Raw genomic sequence first — 17,512 nt, forward strand, 5'->3', positions numbered from 1 at the left:
CGTGCTAATCGATAAATAAATTTAAAAAAAATGCCGCGGACACGTGCACTTAATCGGTAAATAAATTTAAAAAAAAATGGCGCGGACACGTGCACTTGAACGGTAAATACATTTAAAAAATCGCGCGGACACGTGCACTAAATCGGTAAATTAAAAAAATGGCGCGGACACGTGCTAATCGATAAATAAATTTAAAAAAAATGCCGCGGACACGTGCACTTAATCGGTAAATAAATTTAAAAAAAAATGGCGCGGACACGTGCACTTGAACGGTAAATACATTTAAAAAATCGCGCGGACACGTGCACTAAATCGGTAAATTAAAAAAATGGCGCGGACACGTGCTAATCGATAAATAAATTTAAAAAAAATGGCGCGGACACGTGCACTTAATCGGTAAATAAATTTAAAAAATCGCGCGGACACGTGCACTAAATCGGTAAATTAAAAAAATGGCGCGGACACGTGCTAATCGATAAATAAATTTAAAAAAAATGCCGCGGACACGTGCACTTAATCGGTAAATAAATTTAAAAAAAAATGGCGCGGACACGTGCACTTGAACGGTAAATAAATTTAAAAAATCGTGCGGACACGTGCACTAAATCGGTAAATTAAAAAAATGGCGCGGACACGTGCTAATCGATAAATAAATTTAAAAAAAATGGCGCGGACACGTGCACTTAATCGGTAAATAAATTTAAAAAATCGCGCGGACACGTGCACTAAATCGGTAAATAAATTTAAAAAAAAATGGCGCGGACACGTGCACTTAATCGGTAAATAAATTTAAAAAATCGCGCGGACACGTGCACTAAATCGGTAAATAAATTTAAAAAAAAATGGCGCGGACACGTGCACTTGAACGGTAAATACATTTAAAAAATCGCGCGGACACGTGCACTAAATCGGTAAATTAAAAAAATGGCGCGGACACGTGCTAATCGATAAATAAATTTAAAAAAAATGGCGCGGACACGTGCACTTAATCGGTAAATAAATTTAAAAAATCGCGCGGACACGTGCACTTAATCGGTAAATAAATTTAAAAAATCGTGCGGACACGTGCACTAAATCGGTAAATTAAAAAAATGGCGCGGACACGTGCTAATCGATAAATAAATTTAAAAAAAATGGCGCGGACACGTGCACTTGAACGGTAAATAAATTTAAAAAATCGTGCGGACACGTGCACTAAATCGGTAAATTAAAAAAATGGCGCGGACACGTGCTAATCGATAAATAAATTTAAAAAAAATGGCGCGGACACGTGCACTTAATCGGTAAATAAATTTAAAAAATCGCGCGGACACGTGCACTTAATCGGTAAATAAATTTAAAAAAAAATGGCGCGGACACGTGCACTTGAACGGTAAATACATTTAAAAAATCGCGCGGACACGTGCACTAAATCGGTAAATTAAAAAAATGGCGCGGACACGTGCTAATCGATAAATAAATTTAAAAAAAATGGCGCGGACACGTGCACTTAATCGGTAAATAAATTTAAAAAATCGCGCGGACACGTGCACTAAATCGGTAAATTGACACGTGCACTAAATCGGTAAATTAAAAAAATGGCGCGGACACGTGCTAATCGGTAAATAAATTTTAAAAAAATGGCGCGGACACGTGCACTTAATCGGTAAATAAATTTAAAAAATCGCGCGGACACGTGCACTAAATCGGTAAATTAAAAAAATGGCGCGGACACGTGCTAATCGGTAAATAAATTTTAAAAAAATGGCGCGGACACGTGCACTTAATCGGTGAATAAATTTAAAAAATCGCGCGGACACGTGCACTAAATCGGTAAATTAAAAAAATGGCGCGGACACGTGCTAATCGATAAATAAATTTAAAAAAAATGCCGCGGACACGTGCACTTAATCGGTAAATAAATTTAAAAAAAAATGGCGCGGACACGTGCACTTGAACGGTAAATAAATTTAAAAAATCGCGCGGACACGTGCACTAAATCGGTAAATTAAAAAAATGGCGCGGACACGTGCTAATCGATAAATAAATTTAAACAAAATGCCGCGGACACGTGCACTTAATCGGTAAATAAATTTAAAAAAAAATGGCGCGGACACGTGCACTTGAACGGTAAATAAATTTAAAAAATCGCGCGGACACGTGCACTAAATCGGTAAATTAAAAAAATGGCGCGGACACGTGCTAATCGATAAATAAATTTAAAAAAAATGGCGCGGACACGTGCACTTAATCGGTAAATAAATTTAAAAAAAAATGGCGCGGACACGTGCACTTGAACGGTAAATAAATTTAAAAAATCGTGCGGACACGTGCACTAAATCGGTAAATTAAAAAAATGGCGCGGACACGTGCTAATCGATAAATAAATTTAAAAAAAATGCCGCGGACACGTGCACTTAATCGGTAAATAAATTTAAAAAAAAATGGCGCGGACACGTGCACTTGAACGGTAAATACATTTAAAAAATCGCGCGGACACGTGCACTAAATCGGTAAATTAAAAAAATGGCGCGGACACGTGCTAATCGATAAATAAATTTAAAAAAAATGGCGCGGACACGTGCACTTAATCGGTAAATAAATTTAAAAAAAAATGGCGCGGACACGTGCACTTGAACGGTAAATAAATTTAAAAAATCACGCGGACACGTGCACTAAATCGGTAAATTGACACGTGCACTAAATCGGTAAATTAAAAAAATGGCGCGGACACGTGCTAATCGGTAAATAAATTTTAAAAAAATGGCGCGGACACGTGCACTTAATCGGTAAATAAATTTAAAAAATCGCGCGGACACGTGCACTAAATCGGTAAATTAAAAAAATGGCGCGGACACGTGCTAATCGGTAAATAAATTTTAAAAAAATGGCGCGGACACGTGCACTTAATCGGTGAATAAATTTAAAAAATCGCGCGGACACGTGCACTAAATCGGTAAATTAAAAAAATGGCGCGGACACGTGCTAATCGATAAATAAATTTAAAAAAAATGCCGCGGACACGTGCACTTAATCGGTAAATAAATTTAAAAAAAAATGGCGCGGACACGTGCACTTGAACGGTAAATAAATTTAAAAAATCGCGCGGACACGTGCACTAAATCGGTAAATTAAAAAAATGGCGCGGACACGTGCTAATCGATAAATAAATTTAAAAAAAATGCCGCGGACACGTGCACTTAATCGGTAAATAAATTTAAAAAAAAATGGCGCGGACACGTGCACTTGAACGGTAAATAAATTTAAAAAATCGCGCGGACACGTGCACTAAATCGGTAAATAAAAAAAAATGGCGCGGACACGTGCTAATCGATAAATAAATTTAAAAAAAATGCCGCGGACACGTGCACTTAATCGGTGAATAAATTTAAAAAATCGCGCGGACACGTGCACTAAATCGGTAAATTAAAAAAATGGCGCGGACACGTGCTAATCGATAAATAAATTTAAAAAAAATGCCGCGGACACGTGCAACTTAATCGGTAAATAAATTTAAAAAAAAATGGCGCGGACACGTGCACTTGAACGGTAAATAAATTTAAAAAATCGCGCGGACACGTGCACTAAATCGGTAAATTAAAAAAATGGCGCGGACACGTGCTAATCGGTAAATAAATTTTAAAAAAATGGCGCGGACACGTGCACTTAAACGGTAAATAAATTTAAAAAATCGCGCGGACACGTGCACTAAATCGGTAAATAAAAAAAATGGCGCGGACACGTGCTAATCGGTAAATAAATTTAAAAAAAATGCCGCGGACACGTGCACTTAATCGATAAATAAATTTAAAAAAAATGGCGCGGACACGTGCACTTAATCGGTAAATAAATTTAAAAAATCGCGCGGACACGTGCACTAAATCGGTAAATTAAAAAAATGGCGCGGACACGTGCTAATCGGTAAATAAATTTTAAAAAAATGGCGCGGACACGTGCACTTAAACGGTAAATAAATTTAAAAAATCGCGCGGACACGTGCACTAAATCGGTAAATAAAAAAAATGGCGCGGACACGTGCTAATCGGTAAATAAATTTTAAAAAAATGGCGCGGACACGTGCACTTAATCGGTAAATAAATTTAAAAAATCGCGCGGACACGTGCACTAAATCGGTAAATTAAAAAAATGGCGCGGACACGTGCTAATCGGTAAATAAATTTTAAAAAAATGGCGCGGACACGTGCACTTAATCGGTGAATAAATTTAAAAAAAAATGGCGCGGACACGTGCACTTAATCGGTAAATAAATTTAAAAAATCGCGCGGACACGTGCACTAAATCGGTAAATTAAAAAAATGGCGCGGACACGTGCTAATCGGTAAATAAATTTTAAAAAAATGGCGCGGACACGTGCACTTAAACGGTAAATAAATTTAAAAAATCGCGCGGACACGTGCACTAAATCGGTAAATAAAAAAAATGGCGCGGACACGTGCTAATCGGTAAATAAATTTTAAAAAAATGGCGCGGACACGTGCACTTAATCGGTAAATAAATTTAAAAAATCGCGCGGACACGTGCACTAAATCGGTAAATTAAAAAAATGGCGCGGACACGTGCTAATCGGTAAATAAATTTTAAAAAAATGGCGCGGACACGTGCACTTACTTAATCGGTAAATAAATTTAAAAAAAAATGGCGCGGACACGTGCACTTAATCGGTAAATAAATTTAAAAAATCGCGCGGACACGTGCACTAAATCGGTAAATTAAAAAAATGGCGCGATTTTTTAAATTTATTTACCGATTAAGTGCACGTGTCCGCGGCATTTTTTTTAAATTTATTTATCGATTATCACGTGTCCGCGCCATTTTTTTAATTTACCGATTTAGTGCACGTGTCCGCGCGATTTTTTAAATTTATTCACCGATTAAGTGCACGTGTCCGCGCCATTTTTTTTAAATTTATTTATCGATTAGCACGTGTCCGCGCCATTTTTTTAATTTACCGATTTAGTGCACGTGTCCGCGCGATTTTTTAAATTTATTCACCGATTAAGTGCACGTGTCCGCGCCATTTTTTTAATTTACCGATTTAGTGCACGTGTCCGCGCGATTTTTTAAATTTATTTATCGATTAGCACGTGTCCGCGCCATTTTTTTAACTTACCGATTTAGTGCACGTGTCCGCGCGATTTTTTAAATTTATTTACCGATTAAGTGCACGTGTCCGCGGCATTTTTTTTAAATTTATTTATCGATTAGCACGTGTCCGCGCCATTTTTTTAATTTACCGATTTAGTGCACGTGTCCGCGCGATTTTTTAAATTTATTTACCGTTCAAGTGCACGTGTCCGCGCCATTTTTTTTTAAATTTATTTACCGATTAAGTGCACGTGTCCGCGGCATTTTTTTAAAATTTATTTATCGATTAGCACGTGTCCGCGCCATTTTTTTAATTTACCGATTTAGTGCACGTGTCCGCGCGATTTTTTAAATTTATTTACCGATTAAGTGCACGTGTCCGCGGCATTTTTTTTTAAATTTATTTACCGATTAAGTGCACGTGTCCGCGGCATTTTTTTTAAATTTATTTATCGATTAGCACGTGTCCGCGCCATTTTTTTAATTTACCGATTTAGTGCACGTGTCCGCGCGATTTTTTAAATTTATTTACCGTTCAAGTGCACGTGTCCGCGCCATTTTTTTTTAAATTTATTCACCGATTAAGTGCACGTGTCCGCGCCATTTTTTTAAAATTTATTTACCGATTAGCACGTGTCCGCGCCATTTTTTTAATTTACCGATTTAGTGCACGTGTCCGCGCGATTTTTTAAATTTATTTATCGATTAGCACGTGTCCGCGCCATTTTTTTAATTTACCGATTTAGTGCACGTGTCCGCGCGATTTTTTAAATTTATTTACCGTTCAAGTGCACGTGTCCGCGCCATTTTTTTTTAAATTTATTTACCGATTAAGTGCACGTGTCCGCGGCATTTTTTTTAAATTTATTTATCGATTAGCACGTGTCCGCGCCATTTTTTTAATTTACCGATTTAGTGCACGTGTCCGCGCGATTTTTTAAATTTATTTATCGATTAGCACGTGTCCGCGCCATTTTTTTAATTTACCGATTTAGTGCACGTGTCCGCGCGATTTTTAAAATTTATTTATCGATTAGCACGTGTCCGCGCCATTTTTTTAATTTACCGATTTAGTGCACGTGTCCGCGCGATTTTTTAAATTTATTTATCGATTATCACGTGTCCGCGCCATTTTTTTAATTTACCGATTTAGTGCACGTGTCCGCGCGATTTTTTAAATTTATTTACCGATTAAGTGCACGTGTCCGCGCCATTTTTTTTAAATTTATTTATCGATTAGCACGTGTCCGCGCCATTTTTTTAATTTACCGATTTAGTGCACGTGTCCGCGCGATTTTTTAAATTTATTTACCGATTAAGTGCACGTGTCCGCGCCATTTTTTTTAAATTTATTTATCGATTAGCACGTGTCCGCGCCATTTTTTTATTTACCGATTTAGTGCACGTGTCCGCGCGATTTTTTAAATTTATTTACCGATTAAGTGCACGTGTCCGCGCCATTTTTTTTAAATTTATTTATCGATTAGCACGTGTCCGCGCCATTTTTTTAATTTACCGATTTAGTGCACGTGTCCGCGCGATTTTTTAAATTTATTTACCGATTAAGTGCACGTGTCCGCGCCATTTTTTTTAAATTTATTTATCGATTAGCACGTGTCCGCGCCATTTTTTTAATTTACCGATTTAGTGCACGTGTCCGCGCGATTTTTTAAATTTATTTACCGATTAAGTGCACGTGTCCGCGCCATTTTTTTTAAATTTATTTATCGATTAGCACGTGTCCGCGCCATTTTTTTAATTTACCGATTTAGTGCACGTGTCCGCGCGATTTTTTAAATTTATTTACCGATTAAGTGCACGTGTCCGCGCCATTTTTTTTAAATTTATTTATCGATTAGCACGTGTCCGCGCCATTTTTTTAATTTACCGATTTAGTGCACGTGTCCGCGCGATTTTTTAAATTTATTTACCGATTAAGTGCACGTGTCCGCGCCATTTTTTTTAAATTTATTTATCGATTAGCACGTGTCCGCGCCATTTTTTTATTTACCGATTTAGTGCACGTGTCCGCGCGATTTTTTAAATTTATTTACCGATTAAGTGCACGTGTCCGCGCCATTTTTTTTAAATTTATTTATCGATTAGCACGTGTCCGCGCGATTTTTTAAATTTATTTACCGATTAAGTGCACGTGTCCGCGCCATTTTTTTAAAATTTATTTACCGATTAGCACGTGTCCGCGCCATTTTTTTAATTTACCGATTTAGTGCACGTGTCCGCGCGATTTTTTAAATTTATTTACCGTTTAAGTGCACGTGTCCGCGCCATTTTTTTATTTACCGATTTAGTGCACGTGTCCGCGCGATTTTTTAAATTTATTTACCGTTCAAGTGCACGTGTCCGCGCCATTTTTTTTTAAATTTATTTACCGATTAAGTGCACGTGTCCGCGGCATTTTTTTTAAATTTATTTATCGATTAGCACGTGTCCGCGCCATTTTTTTAATTTACCGATTTAGTGCACGTGTCCGCGCGATTTTTTAAATTTGTTTACCGTTCAAGTGCACGTGTCCGCGCCATTTTTTTTTAAATTTATTTACCGATTAAGTGCACGTGTCCGCGGCATTTTTTTTAAATTTATTTATCGATTATCACGTGTCCGCGCCATTTTTTTAATTTACCGATTTAGTGCACGTGTCCGCGCGATTTTTTAAATTTATTCACCGATTAAGTGCACGTGTCCGCGCCATTTTTTTTAAATTTATTTATCGATTAGCACGTGTCCGCGCCATTTTTTTAATTTACCGATTTAGTGCACGTGTCCGCGCGATTTTTTAAATTTATTCACCGATTAAGTGCACGTGTCCGCGCCATTTTTTTAATTTACCGATTTAGTGCACGTGTCCGCGCGATTTTTTAAATTTATTTATCGATTAGCACGTGTCCGCGCCATTTTTTTAATTTACCGATTTAGTGCACGTGTCCGCGCGATTTTTTAAATTTATTTACCGATTAAGTGCACGTGTCCGCGGCATTTTTTTTAAATTTATTTATCGATTAGCACGTGTCCGCGCCATTTTTTTAATTTACCGATTTAGTGCACGTGTCCGCGCGATTTTTTAAATTTATTTACCGTTCAAGTGCACGTGTCCGCGCCATTTTTTTTTAAATTTATTTACCGATTAAGTGCACGTGTCCGCGGCATTTTTTTTAAATTTATTTATCGATTAGCACGTGTCCGCGCCATTTTTTTAATTTACCGATTTAGTGCACGTGTCCGCGCGATTTTTTAAATTTATTTACCGTTCAAGTGCACGTGTCCGCGCCATTTTTTTTTAAATTTATTTACCGATTAAGTGCACGTGTCCGCGGCATTTTTTTTAAATTTATTTATCGATTAGCACGTGTCCGCGCCATTTTTTTAATTTACCGATTTAGTGCACGTGTCCGCGCGATTTTTTAAATTTATTTACCGTTCAAGTGCACGTGTCCGCGCCATTTTTTTTTAAATTTATTCACCGATTAAGTGCACGTGTCCGCGCCATTTTTTTAAAATTTATTTACCGATTAGCACGTGTCCGCGCCATTTTTTTAATTTACCGATTTAGTGCACGTGTCCGCGCGATTTTTTAAATTTATTTATCGATTAGCACGTGTCCGCGCCATTTTTTTAATTTACCGATTTAGTGCACGTGTCCGCGCGATTTTTTAAATTTATTTACCGTTCAAGTGCACGTGTCCGCGCCATTTTTTTTTAAATTTATTTACCGATTAAGTGCACGTGTCCGCGGCATTTTTTTTAAATTTATTTATCGATTAGCACGTGTCCGCGCCATTTTTTTAATTTACCGATTTAGTGCACGTGTCCGCGCGATTTTTTAAATTTATTTACCGTTCAAGTGCACGTGTCCGCGCCATTTTTTTTTAAATTTATTTACCGTTCAAGTGCACGTGTCCGCGCCATTTTTTTTTAAATTTATTCACCGATTAAGTGCACGTGTCCGCGCCATTTTTTTAAAATTTATTTACCGATTAGCACGTGTCCGCGCCATTTTTTTAATTTACCGATTTAGTGCACGTGTCCGCGCGATTTTTTAAATTTATTTATCGATTAGCACGTGTCCGCGCCATTTTTTTAATTTACCGATTTAGTGCACGTGTCCGCGCGATTTTTTAAATTTATTTACCGTTCAAGTGCACGTGTCCGCGCCATTTTTTTTTAAATTTATTTACCGTTCAAGTGCACGTGTCCGCGCCATTTTTTTTTAAATTTATTCACCGATTAAGTGCACGTGTCCGCGCCATTTTTTTAAAATTTATTTACCGATTAGCACGTGTCCGCGCCATTTTTTTAATTTACCGATTTAGTGCACGTGTCCGCGCGATTTTTTAAATTTATTTATCGATTAGCACGTGTCCGCGCCATTTTTTTAATTTACCGATTTAGTGCACGTGTCCGCGCGATTTTTTAAATTTATTTATCGATTAGCACGTGTCCGCGCCATTTTTTTAATTTACCGATTTAGTGCACGTGTCCGCGCGATTTTTTAAATTTATTTACCGATTAAGTGCACGTGTCCGCGGCATTTTTTTTAAATTTATTTATCGATTAGCACGTGTCCGCGCCATTTTTTTAATTTACCGATTTAGTGCACGTGTCCGCGCGATTTTTTAAATTTATTTACCGTTCAAGTGCACGTGTCCGCGCCATTTTTTTTTAAATTTATTTACCGATTAAGTGCACGTGTCCGCGCCATTTTTTTTAAATTTATTTATCGATTAGCACGTGTCCGCGCCATTTTTTTAATTTACCGATTTAGTGCACGTGTCCGCGCGATTTTTTAAATTTATTCACCGATTAAGTGCACGTGTCCGCGCCATTTTTTTTAAATTTATTTATCGATTAGCACGTGTCCGCGCCATTTTTTTAATTTACCGATTTAGTGCACGTGTCCGCGCGATTTTTTAAATTTATTCACCGATTAAGTGCACGTGTCCGCGCCATTTTTTTTAAATTTATTTATCGATTAGCACGTGTCCGCGCCATTTTTTTAATTTACCGATTTAGTGCACGTGTCCGCGCGATTTTTTAAATTTATTTACCGTTCAAGTGCACGTGTCCGCGCCATTTTTTTTTAAATTTATTTACCGATTAAGTGCACGTGTCCGCGCCATTTTTTTTAAATTTATTTATCGATTAGCACGTGTCCGCGCCATTTTTTTAATTTACCGATTTAGTGCACGTGTCCGCGCGATTTTTTAAATTTATTCACCGATTAAGTGCACGTGTCCGCGCCATTTTTTTTAAATTTATTTATCGATTAGCACGTGTCCGCGCCATTTTTTTAATTTACCGATTTAGTGCACGTGTCCGCGCGATTTTTTAAATTTATTCACCAATTAAGTGCACGTGTCCGCGCCATTTTTTTAATTTACCGATTTAGTGCACGTGTCCGCGCGATTTTTTAAATTTATTTATCGATTAGCACGTGTCCGCGCCATTTTTTTAATTTACCGATTTAGTGCACGTGTCCGCGCGATTTTTTAAATTTATTTACCGATTAAGTGCACGTGTCCGCGGCATTTTTTTAATTTACCGATTTAGTGCACGTGTCCGCGCGATTTTTTAAATTTATTTACCGATTAAGTGCACGTGTCCGCGGCATTTTTTTTAAATTTATTTATCGATTAGCACGTGTCCGCGCCATTTTTTTAATTTACCGATTTAGTGCACGTGTCCGCGCGATTTTTTAAATTTATTCACCGATTAAGTGCACGTGTCCGCGGCATTTTTTTTAAATTTATTTATCGATTAGCACGTGTCCGCGCCATTTTTTTAATTTACCGATTTAGTGCACGTGTCCGCGCGATTTTTTAAATTTATTTACCGATTAAGTGCACGTGTCCGCGGCATTTTTTTTAAATTTATTTATCGATTAGCACGTGTCCGCGCCATTTTTTTAATTTACCGATTTAGTGCACGTGTCCGCGCGATTTTTTAAATTTATTCACCGATTAAGTGCACGTGTCCGCGCCATTTTTTTAAAATTTATTTACCGATTAGCACGTGTCCGCGCCATTTTTTTAATTTACCGATTTAGTGCACGTGTCCGCGCGATTTTTTAAATTTATTTACCGTTTAAGTGCACGTGTCCGCGCCATTTTTTTTAAATTTATTTATCGATTAGCACGTGTCCGCGCCATTTTTTTAATTTACCGATTTAGTGCACGTGTCCGCGCGATTTTTTAAATTTATTTACCGTTCAAGTGCACGTGTCCGCGCCATTTTTTTTAAATTTATTTATCGATTAGCACGTGTCCGCGCCATTTTTTTAATTTACCGATTTAGTGCACGTGTCCGCGCGATTTTTTAAATTTATTTACCGATTAAGTGCACGTGTCCGCGCCATTTTTTTTAAATTTATTTATCGATTAGCACGTGTCCGCGCCATTTTTTTAATTTACCGATTTAGTGCACGTGTCCGCGCGATTTTTTAAATTTATTTACCGTTCAAGTGCACGTGTCCGCGCCATTTTTTTAATTTACCGATTTAGTGCACGTGTCCGCGCGATTTTTTAAATTTATTTACCGTTTAAGTGCACGTGTCCGCGCCATTTTTTTTAAATTTATTTATCGATTAGCACGTGTCCGCGCCATTTTTTTAATTTACCGATTTAGTGCACGTGTCCGCGCGATTTTTTAAATTTATTTACCGATTAAGTGCACGTGTCCGCGCCATTTTTTTTAAATTTATTTATCGATTAGCACGTGTCCGCGCCATTTTTTTAATTTACCGATTTAGTGCACGTGTCCGCGCGATTTTTTAAATTTATTTACCGTTCAAGTGCACGTGTCCGCGCCATTTTTTTAATTTACCGATTTAGTGCACGTGTCCGCGCGATTTTTTAAATTTATTTACCGATTAAGTGCACGTGTCCGCGGCATTTTTTTTAAATTTATTTATCGATTAGCACGTGTCCGCGCCATTTTTTTAATTTACCGATTTAGTGCACGTGTCCGCGCGATTTTTTAAATTTATTTATCGATTAGCACGTGTCCGCGCCATTTTTTTAATTTACCGATTTAGTGCACGTGTCCGCGCGATTTTTTAAATTTATTTATCGATTAGCACGTGTCCGCGCCATTTTTTTAATTTACCGATTTAGTGCACGTGTCCGCGCGATTTTTTAAATTTATTTATCGATTAGCACGTGTCCGCGCCATTTTTTTAATTTACCGATTTAGTGCACGTGTCCGCGCGATTTTTTAAATTTATTTACCGATTAAGTGCACGTGTCCGCGCCATTTTTTTTAAATTTATTTATCGATTAGCACGTGTCCGCGCCATTTTTTTAATTTACCGATTTAGTGCACGTGTCCGCGCGATTTTTTAAATTTATTTATCGATTAGCACGTGTCCGCGCCATTTTTTTAATTTACCGATTTAGTGCACGTGTCCGCGCGATTTTTTAAATTTATTTACCGATTAAGTGCACGTGTCCGCGGCATTTTTTTTAAATTTATTTATCGATTAGCACGTGTCCGCGCCATTTTTTTAATTTACCGATTTAGTGCACGTGTCCGCGCGATTTTTTAAATTTATTTACCGTTCAAGTGCACGTGTCCGCGCCATTTTTTTTTAAATTTATTTACCGATTAAGTGCACGTGTCCGCGCCATTTTTTTTAAATTTATTTATCGATTAGCACGTGTCCGCGCCATTTTTTTAATTTACCGATTTAGTGCACGTGTCCGCGCGATTTTTTAAATTTATTCACCGATTAAGTGCACGTGTCCGCGCCATTTTTTTTAAATTTATTTATCGATTAGCACGTGTCCGCGCCATTTTTTTAATTTACCGATTTAGTGCACGTGTCCGCGCGATTTTTTAAATTTATTCACCGATTAAGTGCACGTGTCCGCGCCATTTTTTTTAAATTTATTTATCGATTAGCACGTGTCCGCGCCATTTTTTTAATTTACCGATTTAGTGCACGTGTCCGCGCGATTTTTTAAATTTATTTACCGTTCAAGTGCACGTGTCCGCGCCATTTTTTTTTAAATTTATTTACCGATTAAGTGCACGTGTCCGCGCCATTTTTTTTAAATTTATTTATCGATTAGCACGTGTCCGCGCCATTTTTTTAATTTACCGATTTAGTGCACGTGTCCGCGCGATTTTTTAAATTTATTCACCGATTAAGTGCACGTGTCCGCGCCATTTTTTTTAAATTTATTTATCGATTAGCACGTGTCCGCGCCATTTTTTTAATTTACCGATTTAGTGCACGTGTCCGCGCGATTTTTTAAATTTATTCACCAATTAAGTGCACGTGTCCGCGCCATTTTTTTAATTTACCGATTTAGTGCACGTGTCCGCGCGATTTTTTAAATTTATTTATCGATTAGCACGTGTCCGCGCCATTTTTTTAATTTACCGATTTAGTGCACGTGTCCGCGCGATTTTTTAAATTTATTTACCGATTAAGTGCACGTGTCCGCGGCATTTTTTTTAAATTTATTTATCGATTAGCACGTGTCCGCGCCATTTTTTTAATTTACCGATTTAGTGCACGTGTCCGCGCGATTTTTTAAATTTATTCACCGATTAAGTGCACGTGTCCGCGCCATTTTTTTAAAATTTATTTACCGATTAGCACGTGTCCGCGCCATTTTTTTAATTTACCGATTTAGTGCACGTGTCCGCGCGATTTTTTAAATTTATTTACCGTTTAAGTGCACGTGTCCGCGCCATTTTTTTTAAATTTATTTATCGATTAGCACGTGTCCGCGCCATTTTTTTAATTTACCGATTTAGTGCACGTGTCCGCGCGATTTTTTAAATTTATTTACCGTTCAAGTGCACGTGTCCGCGCCATTTTTTTTAAATTTATTTATCGATTAGCACGTGTCCGCGCCATTTTTTTAATTTACCGATTTAGTGCACGTGTCCGCGCGATTTTTTAAATTTATTTACCGATTAAGTGCACGTGTCCGCGCCATTTTTTTTAAATTTATTTATCGATTAGCACGTGTCCGCGCCATTTTTTTAATTTACCGATTTAGTGCACGTGTCCGCGCGATTTTTTAAATTTATTTACCGTTCAAGTGCACGTGTCCGCGCCATTTTTTTAATTTACCGATTTAGTGCACGTGTCCGCGCGATTTTTTAAATTTATTTACCGTTTAAGTGCACGTGTCCGCGCCATTTTTTTTAAATTTATTTATCGATTAGCACGTGTCCGCGCCATTTTTTTAATTTACCGATTTAGTGCACGTGTCCGCGCGATTTTTTAAATTTATTTACCGATTAAGTGCACGTGTCCGCGCCATTTTTTTTAAATTTATTTATCGATTAGCACGTGTCCGCGCCATTTTTTTAATTTACCGATTTAGTGCACGTGTCCGCGCGATTTTTTAAATTTATTTACCGTTCAAGTGCACGTGTCCGCGCCATTTTTTTAATTTACCGATTTAGTGCACGTGTCCGCGCGATTTTTTAAATTTATTTACCGATTAAGTGCACGTGTCCGCGGCATTTTTTTTAAATTTATTTATCGATTAGCACGTGTCCGCGCCATTTTTTTAATTTACCGATTTAGTGCACGTGTCCGCGCGATTTTTTAAATTTATTTATCGATTAGCACGTGTCCGCGCCATTTTTTTAATTTACCGATTTAGTGCACGTGTCCGCGCGATTTTTTAAATTTATTTATCGATTAGCACGTGTCCGCGCCATTTTTTTAATTTACCGATTTAGTGCACGTGTCCGCGCGATTTTTTAAATTTATTTACCGATTAAGTGCACGTGTCCGCGGCATTTTTTTTAAATTTATTTATCGATTAGCACGTGTCCGCGCCATTTTTTTAATTTACCGATTTAGTGCACGTGTCCGCGCGATTTTTTAAATTTATTTACCGTTCAAGTGCACGTGTCCGCGCCATTTTTTTTTAAATTTATTCACCGATTAAGTGCACGTGTCCGCGCCATTTTTTTAAAATTTATTTACCGATTAGCACGTGTCCGCGCCATTTTTTTAATTTACCGATTTAGTGCACGTGTCCGCGCGATTTTTTAAATTTATTTACCGATTAAGTGCACGTGTCCGCGCCATTTTTTTAAAATTTATTTACCGATTAGCACGTGTCCGCGCCATTTTTTTTATTTACCGATTTAGTGCACGTGTCCGCGCGATTTTTTAAATTTATTTACCGTTTAAGTGCACGTGTCCGCGCCATTTTTTTAAAATTTATTTACCGATTAGCACGTGTCCGCGCCATTTTTTTAATTTACCGATTTAGTGCACGTGTCCGCGCGATTTTTTAAATTTATTTACCGATTAAGTGCACGTGTCCGCGCCATTTTTTTTAAATTTATTTATCGATTAGCACGTGTCCGCGCCATTTTTTTAATTTACCGATTTAGTGCACGTGTCCGCGCGATTTTTTAAATTTATTTACCGTTCAAGTGCACGTGTCCGCGCCATTTTTTTTTAAATTTATTTACCGATTAAGTGCACGTGTCCGCGGCATTTTTTTTAAATTTATTTATCGATTAGCACGTGTCCGCGCCATTTTTTTAATTTACCGATTTAGTGCACGTGTCCGCGCGATTTTTTAAATTTATTTACCGTTCAAGTGCACGTGTCCGCGCCATTTTTTTTTAAATTTATTTACCGATTAAGTGCACGTGTCCGCGGCATTTTTTTTAAATTTATTTATCGATTAGCACGTGTCCGCGCCATTTTTTTAATTTACCGATTTAGTGCACGTGTCCGCGCGATTTTTTAAATTTATTCACCGATTAAGTGCACGTGTCCGCGGCATTTTTTTTAAATTTATTTACCGATTAGCACGTGTCCGCGCCATTTTTTTAATTTACCGATTTAGTGCACGTGTCCGCGCGATTTTTTAAATTTATTCACCGATTAAGTGCACGTGTCCGCGCCATTTTTTTTTAAATTTATTTACCGATTAAGTGCACGTGTCCGCGGCATTTTTTTTAAATTTATTTATCGATTAGCACGTGTCCGCGCCATTTTTTTAATTTACCGATTTAGTGCACGTGTCCGCGCGATTTTTTAAATTTATTTACCGTTCAAGTGCACGTGTCCGCGCCATTTTTTTTTAAATTTATTTACCGATTAAGTGCACGTGTCCGCGGCATTTTTTTTAAATTTATTTATCGATTAGCACGTGTCCGTGCCATTTTTTTAATTTACCGATTTAGTGCACGTGTCCGCGCGATTTTTTAAATTTATTCACCGATTAAGTGCACGTGTCCGCGCCATTTTTTTAATTTACCGATTTAGTGCACGTGTCCGCGCGATTTTTTAAATTTATTTATCGATTAGCACGTGTCCGCGCCATTTTTTTAATTTACCGATTTAGTGCACGTGTCCGCGCGATTTTTTAAATTTATTTACCGATTAAGTGCACGTGTCCGCGGTATTTTTTTTAAATTTATTTATCGATTAGCACGTGTCCGCGCCATTTTTTTTTATTTACCGATTTAGTGCACGTGTCCGCGCGATTTTTTAAATTTATTTATCGATTAGCACGTGTCCGCGCCATTTTTTTAATTTACCGATTTAGTGCACGTGTCCGCGCGATTTTTTAAATTTATTTACCGATTAAGTGCACGTGTCCGCGCCATTTTTTTTAAATTTATTTATCGATTAGCACGTGTCCGCGCCATTTTTTTAATTTACCGATTTAGTGCACGTGTCCGCGCGATTTTTTAAATTTATTTACCGATTAAGTGCACGTGTCCGCGCCATTTTTTTAATTTACCGATTTAGTGCACGTGTCCGCGCGATTTTTTAAATTTATTTACCGATTAAGTGCACGTGTCCGCGGCATTTTTTTTAAATTTATTTATCGATTAGCACGTGTCCGCGCCATTTTTTTAATTTACCGATTTAGTGCACGTGTCCGCGCGATTTTTTAAATTTATTTATCGATTAGCACGTGTCCGCGCCATTTTTTTAATTTACCGATTTAGTGCACGTGTCCGCGCGATTTTTTAAATTTATTTATCGATTAGCACGTGTCCGCGCCATTTTTTTAATTTACCGATTTAGTGCACGTGTCCGCGCGATTTTTTAAATTTATTTACCGATTAAGTGCACGTGTCCGCGGCATTTTTTTTAAATTTATTTATCGATTAGCACGTGTCCGCGCCATTTTTTTAATTTACCGATTTAGTGCACGTGTCCGCGCGATTTTTTAAATTTATTTACCGTTCAAGTGCACGTGTCCGCGCCATTTTTTTTTAAATTTATTCACCGATTAAGTGCACGTGTCCGCGCCATTTTTTTAAAATTTATTTACCGATTAGCACGTGTCCGCGCCATTTTTTTAATTTACCGATTTAGTGCACGTGTCCGCGCGATTTTTTAAATTTATTTACCGATTAAGTGCACGTGTCCGCGCCATTTTTTTAAAATTTATTTACCGATTAGCAC

This window comes from Tribolium castaneum, chromosome 6, assembly GCF_031307605.1.
Source record: "Tribolium castaneum strain GA2 chromosome 6, icTriCast1.1, whole genome shotgun sequence".
In the NCBI taxonomy this organism is placed as follows: Eukaryota; Metazoa; Arthropoda; class Insecta; order Coleoptera; family Tenebrionidae; genus Tribolium; species Tribolium castaneum.